General features: G+C 52.5%; 1 long non-coding RNA gene across 1 annotated transcript; it reads right to left on the reverse strand.

Annotated features, from left to right (window-relative positions):
- Positions 1-2,143: 2,143 nt before the first annotated feature.
- Positions 2,144-5,447, reverse strand: LOC135974721 (uncharacterized). Its single transcript, XR_010591834.1, has 2 exons — positions 5,247-5,447; positions 2,144-3,185 (listed from the first exon to the last, which is right to left on the reverse strand). It is a non-coding gene; the product is annotated as an uncharacterized LOC135974721 (long non-coding RNA).

Consider the following 5,447-nt stretch of genomic DNA (forward strand, 5'->3'; position numbering starts at 1 on the left):
GTCCCAGCTGGGAGGAGAAATGAGTGAGGCAACCTTGTTTATTTACAAGGAATGTACAACTTTCTGTGGCTCTGGTCACAGAACTAATCAAAGAGCAGGAAACAGCTTCTTTTGCTTTCAGCCTGCACTCCTTGCCCCAAAAAATCTCTCCCCACTTTTCTTCCAGGATCAGACACCATGCCTTCAGGCTGCCTTCTCTCTGGTCCTCCATGTGCTACCTTCCTTCTCTCACACACACACTCTCTTCCTTCTCCTTACAGTTATATTAATTGAAGGGTGCATTCACACCCATCAATCTCAGTGAGGTTTTCACTCAATCTGTAACCCGGCTCATAACACTCCCATCTTGTATAGATAGATAGATCTGGGCAAAAGTGGATGGCTCTAGGGGAGGGTGACTGGCTGTGCAAATAAACTCTGGAGGCATTATCAGCTGGTGATGCCTGTTATGGGGCTTCCTGGCCACAGTGGTGCCCCTAACAAGGAACAGGTGGGTGATGTCTCAGCTGGTTTGAGATGCATCTGAGTAATTATTTTTCCCTTTTGGCTTCTCCAGGCACCACACCAAAAAGAGGCTTCAGTATGTACAATGCCTTTCTGGTCCCTAACACTCAGGGAGAGCCCACACCCAGCTCACCTCCAGTGCTTAAGTCTAACAACCTGTTGACATCAATGCTGTTCAATACTAGATGTTCTTTCCTATTAACCAAATACTTTATTTTTGCAGTGCTGGCGTGGGGGTCACTACCCAATGCCAGGCCTCTCATTAACTGCTAAGGGTGACCCTCTGTCTGAAGGGTATCTCTTTCCTAACCCATTTTCCCTTTGAAAAATACAGTTATGTGAACTATTTCACATTGCTCCAGAACGCAGAGCACATATGAACCCCAACCACACAGGTTAAATGGCTGTGCAGAAATGCACCGGGGCAAAATTATAATTTATGCAAATCAATCCCAGCACACCTAGCTGTTCCCCCTCTCACCTGCAGAGGGCGGAAAGAGTTTCTTTCTCCCGCTGAAGGGAACAGTCCAGTTTGTGTGGATTACAGTAGCACCTAGAGGCCTTGTATCTGTGTTTGTGTGTGTTTGTGTGTGTATGTGTGTACACAGAGTTTCACTCCAAAATTACTGCACATTTCAAGGCCATCCCTTCCCCACACCGCAGTTTGCAGATCCCAGGCCTGGCGGGGCTCTAACACTCTCACTGTTAGTGTCAAACATGCACACCCTGGCTAAGCCCGTGTGGTCACCTCTTTGTCAGGGGCCGCTTAAGTACGGAACAGCTGGGGTCAATACATTTGATGGGGGAACGGTGGCCCCTATGGACAGCTATCTCACCCTGTCTCAAAATGCATAGGCGAGGGCTAGGTCATACGAATATAAGAACGGCCATATTGGGTCAGACCAATGGTCAGTCTAGCCCAGTGTCCTGTCTTTCAACAGTGGCCAATGCCAGGTGCTCCAGGGGATAGGCATAGAACAGGCATTCGTGGGGTGATCCGTCCTGTCATCCATTCCCAGGTTCTGGCAAACAGAGACTAGGGACGAACAGGGCATGGGGTTGCATTCCTGACCATCTTTGCTAATAGCCATTGATGTTCCTGTCCTCCAGGAACTTATATCATTCATTTTTGAACCCTGTTATATTCTTGGCCTTCACAACATCCACTGGCAAGGAGTTCCACAGGTTAACTGTGCGTTGTGTGAAGAAATACTTCTTTTTGTTTGTTTTAAACCTGCTGCCTATTCATTTTAGACCTGCAACCTATTAAATAGTGACACTTGCCAGGCTGGGTGGCAGAAAGGGGACACCCATCTCTAGGGGACCCCGGCCCTGATCCAGACCCAGGTCGGAGGGACTGGCTGGCTCAAGGAGTTGCGTAATAGGATATAGGGCACTTCACATCTCTAGGGGACAGCAGGTCTAATCTGGCATCAGGACAGGAGGGCTGGCTGGTGTAAGGGGTTGGGGAACGGAATAGGGGTCCTTGCCCCTCCAGGGGGCGCTAGCTCCAGTGTGGGCCAACTGGCATTGGGCGAAGCTCCCAGGGACAGGTGCTCCCCACCCCCAGAGGCCATTGCGTTCTAGGGAAGGCTGGTCTGGCCCCAGATTCACCCATAGCAACAACAGGAGCCGTGTCTATGGTTCAGGTCTTTTATTGAGAGCACATTTAATGAGCCGTTACCCAGGAAACCCTCAGACACTGGCACCAGATCTACAGCAGACTCATGGTACGCCGCTCCTCTGTGCCAAATCCTGGCTGGGCGCTCAGAGGCACCAGGGAGTCACTGAAGGGGGAAACTGAGGCACCGAGCATGGGCTGGGGGGGAGGGAGTGGCAAAGCTAGGGATGGAACCCAGAAGTCTTGGCTCTAGCAGATTCTGCAGAGGGAGCCAGGACCATGTAGCTTCTGGGGAGGGCAGCGGAGGAGCTGAGATTTCTTGTAAGACCCGGACCAGGGACTAATAACTAGCCTTCAATCCCCTATCAGAGGTAGAGAAAGAACCCAGGCGTCCTGATTCTCGCCCTTGCCCCCACTCTAATCCACTAGACCCGCCCCCAGTCCTCTCCCAGAGCTGGGGATAGAACTCAGGAGTCCTGGCTCCCAGCTTCCACCACCCTAACCCGCTAGCTAGACCCTATTTGCCTCCCAAAGCTGGGGACAGAACCTAGGAGTCCTGACTCCCAGCCCCATTAGCAGATCTCTTCATCGGGAGATGAAAAAAGCTCATCGGGGGCCGGCTGGCCAGAGCTAGCCAGCTCTGATGCCCGGGGCTGGATGGACACGGGGAGCTCCAGACGAGGCGGCTGGGCAGTCAAGGGGATTTTAGGTACCACGGGCTGGATAGAGACAGGCAGCTCCAGTGCTGCTGCCCTGGGAGAAGCGGATGTTTTAGGCGCTGATGCTGAGCCAGTCGTGGGCTTCTCCGGCTGCCCTGTTGGCCCAGGAGTGGACGTCTCCGTTTTTGGATCTAGCAGATTCCGCAGGGCAGGCAGCCAGGACCATATGGCAGACGAGGAGGGCAGCGTAGGAGTTGGGATTCCTTGTAGGACTCGGACTAGGGGCTCAAAGAATTCCATCACCTCCTCCTCCGAGGAATTAGGCTCCGGATCGTCGGCCTGTCGCCGGGACCGACCCAGGGTTCCCCCTTCGGGAAGCTGAAAGCTCCTGGGCGTCACACCTAGAGAGACCACAAGGGGGAGACAACGTTGTCCGATAAGATTGTATGGCCCAACTCTTCAAAGGTATTTAGATTATTAACATCATGTTTGGGGCAGCGTCTATCTATGATTCTGTGTTTGTACAGCTCCTGGCACGATGGGCCCAGCTCCCAGTGTGGTGTTGTGGCCCAAAGAGCTAACGCAACCCTGGGATGCATAAACAGGGGAATCTCGAGTAAGAGCTGAGAGGTTATTTTACCTCTGTATTTGGCACTGGGGCGACCGCTGCTGGGATCCTGTGCCCAGTTCTGGTGCCCATAATCCAAGAAGGATGTTGATAAATTGCAGTGGGGTCAGAGAAGAGCCACGAGAATGATTAAAGGTTTAGAAAACTTGCCTCGCAGCGATAGACTCAAAGAGCTCCATCTATTTAGCTTAACAAAGAGACGGCGAAGGGGTGAGTTAATCGCAGTCTGTGGGGGACAAATATTTAATTCCTGGGCTCTTCAGCCTAGCAGAGAAAGATCTAACACGATCCGATGGCTGGACGTTGAAGCTAGACAAAATCAGACGGGGAATACGGCATACATTTTTAACAGTGCGAGTAATTAACCATGAGAACCATGCACCAAGGGTCGTGGTGGATTCTCTATCACTGACAATTTGTATCGCAAGAGGGGTAGCCTATAGGTGCAGGTATTTGCTAGGTAAGGCATAGGGATGCGTCCCCTGCTCTGGAGAGTTACCAATGGGATGTTTTTTTTTCTACCAGATCCGCTCTAGGAATTATCTGGGGGCAGTTCTCTGGTCTGGGTTATCCAGGCGGTCAGACGAGATGATTACAATGGTCCCTTCTGACCTGGGAATCTATGAATCTACAAATCTTGGCTGGGCCGTAGGCTCTACCCTAATAAATGTGTGTGTTAATAATAACATTCCAGACCAGCCAAGCCTTAATTTCCTTGCCACGCTTGTTCTCTCCCGACCACTCCTGCTTTCCAAGGTTTCTCCCGCCAATGGAATTATTTCCCTAGCTGTATTAGCTGCCTCAAATCCCCCTCAGTGATTCCCCCTGCTGAATTCCTTTGGGTTATCTTCCCTTGCTGGTATGAACGTCTCCTCCCAGTCCCGTCACAGTGGCATGGCTATTTACCTTCCTTCCTGCATCCGGATCGGGGAAGGAGATATCAAACTGGGCCCCACCTGCCGCCACCCCTGAGATATACCTCGCTACGCAACACCTGCTGTTGGAGACATTCCCTCCAGCCACATGGCGCTGACTCTGCCAATGGGAACGAGCTCTGATAAACGCTCTCCTTAAATCCTGCTCCTGAGAAACCCCAAGATTATCTCACCCCCCTTCACCACCCCACAGCCCACTCCCCAGAGTCCGTGCCCTCTACCTAATGTTTGTACCCCACTGACATCCCAGATGTCCTGGCCGGCTAGGTACCTCCCAGCACACGAACCAACCTCCCAAAATATCCCTCCCTGTGGTGCATCACCCCAAAATACACCCCACCGAGTTGCTCAACTAGTATTTGTCTCCTAGACACCCCACAATACTTCTCCCGGGTCAGCCCCTCCCAGCTCCCTTGCTAGTAACTGAATGCAGGACACCCCCCCAAAATATGCCCCCCATCACTGTAGCTATTTATCCAGTGCCAGCAGGCCAGTGACACCCCAAAATATTCCAAGCTCCTCACCCATACACACACAAACACACAGAGCCGCTGACCCAGTTTTTCCATCTTGCTGGCAATGCAAAACATCATTCGTTGCCAACTGGCGCCCTGATCAGTGTCTGGCACACCAGAATATCCCGGCATGTTAGAATAGCGGACTCCTGATTTGCAGTCCCTCTGGCTCTAACCACTAGACCCCACTCCCCACCCAGAGCAGGGGATGAACCCAGGAGTCCTGGCTCCCAGCCCCCCTCCCCTGCTCTAATCAATCTCCTCCCAATGACACCCTGAAATATCCATCTCTGTTCAGCCACCTGCCTAATCAGCAGTGCCCCCCCCAAATAACTGTGCCCAGGGATCCCCCCAAATCTGCCCTTCCCTCGGGCAGGTACCTACCTGGCAGGTGCAGGCACAGTACCAGTAGGATGGTTAATTTCAGCCCAAGTGGGACCCATCCCTGCTGGACCTTCATCTCGCCAGGCTGTGGGGGAGCAAGGTAGCTGTAGATATCCCAGGGATGCTGTGCAGTGCGGCCAGAGGTGGCTGCAGCCTTGCTCAAGGGGATGGCTTTTATCCCCAGCTGCACGGGGCAGGGCC

The sequence above is a fragment of the Chrysemys picta genome, chromosome 12 (assembly GCF_011386835.1).
Source record: "Chrysemys picta bellii isolate R12L10 chromosome 12, ASM1138683v2, whole genome shotgun sequence".
NCBI lineage: Eukaryota > Metazoa > Chordata > Testudines > Emydidae > Chrysemys > Chrysemys picta.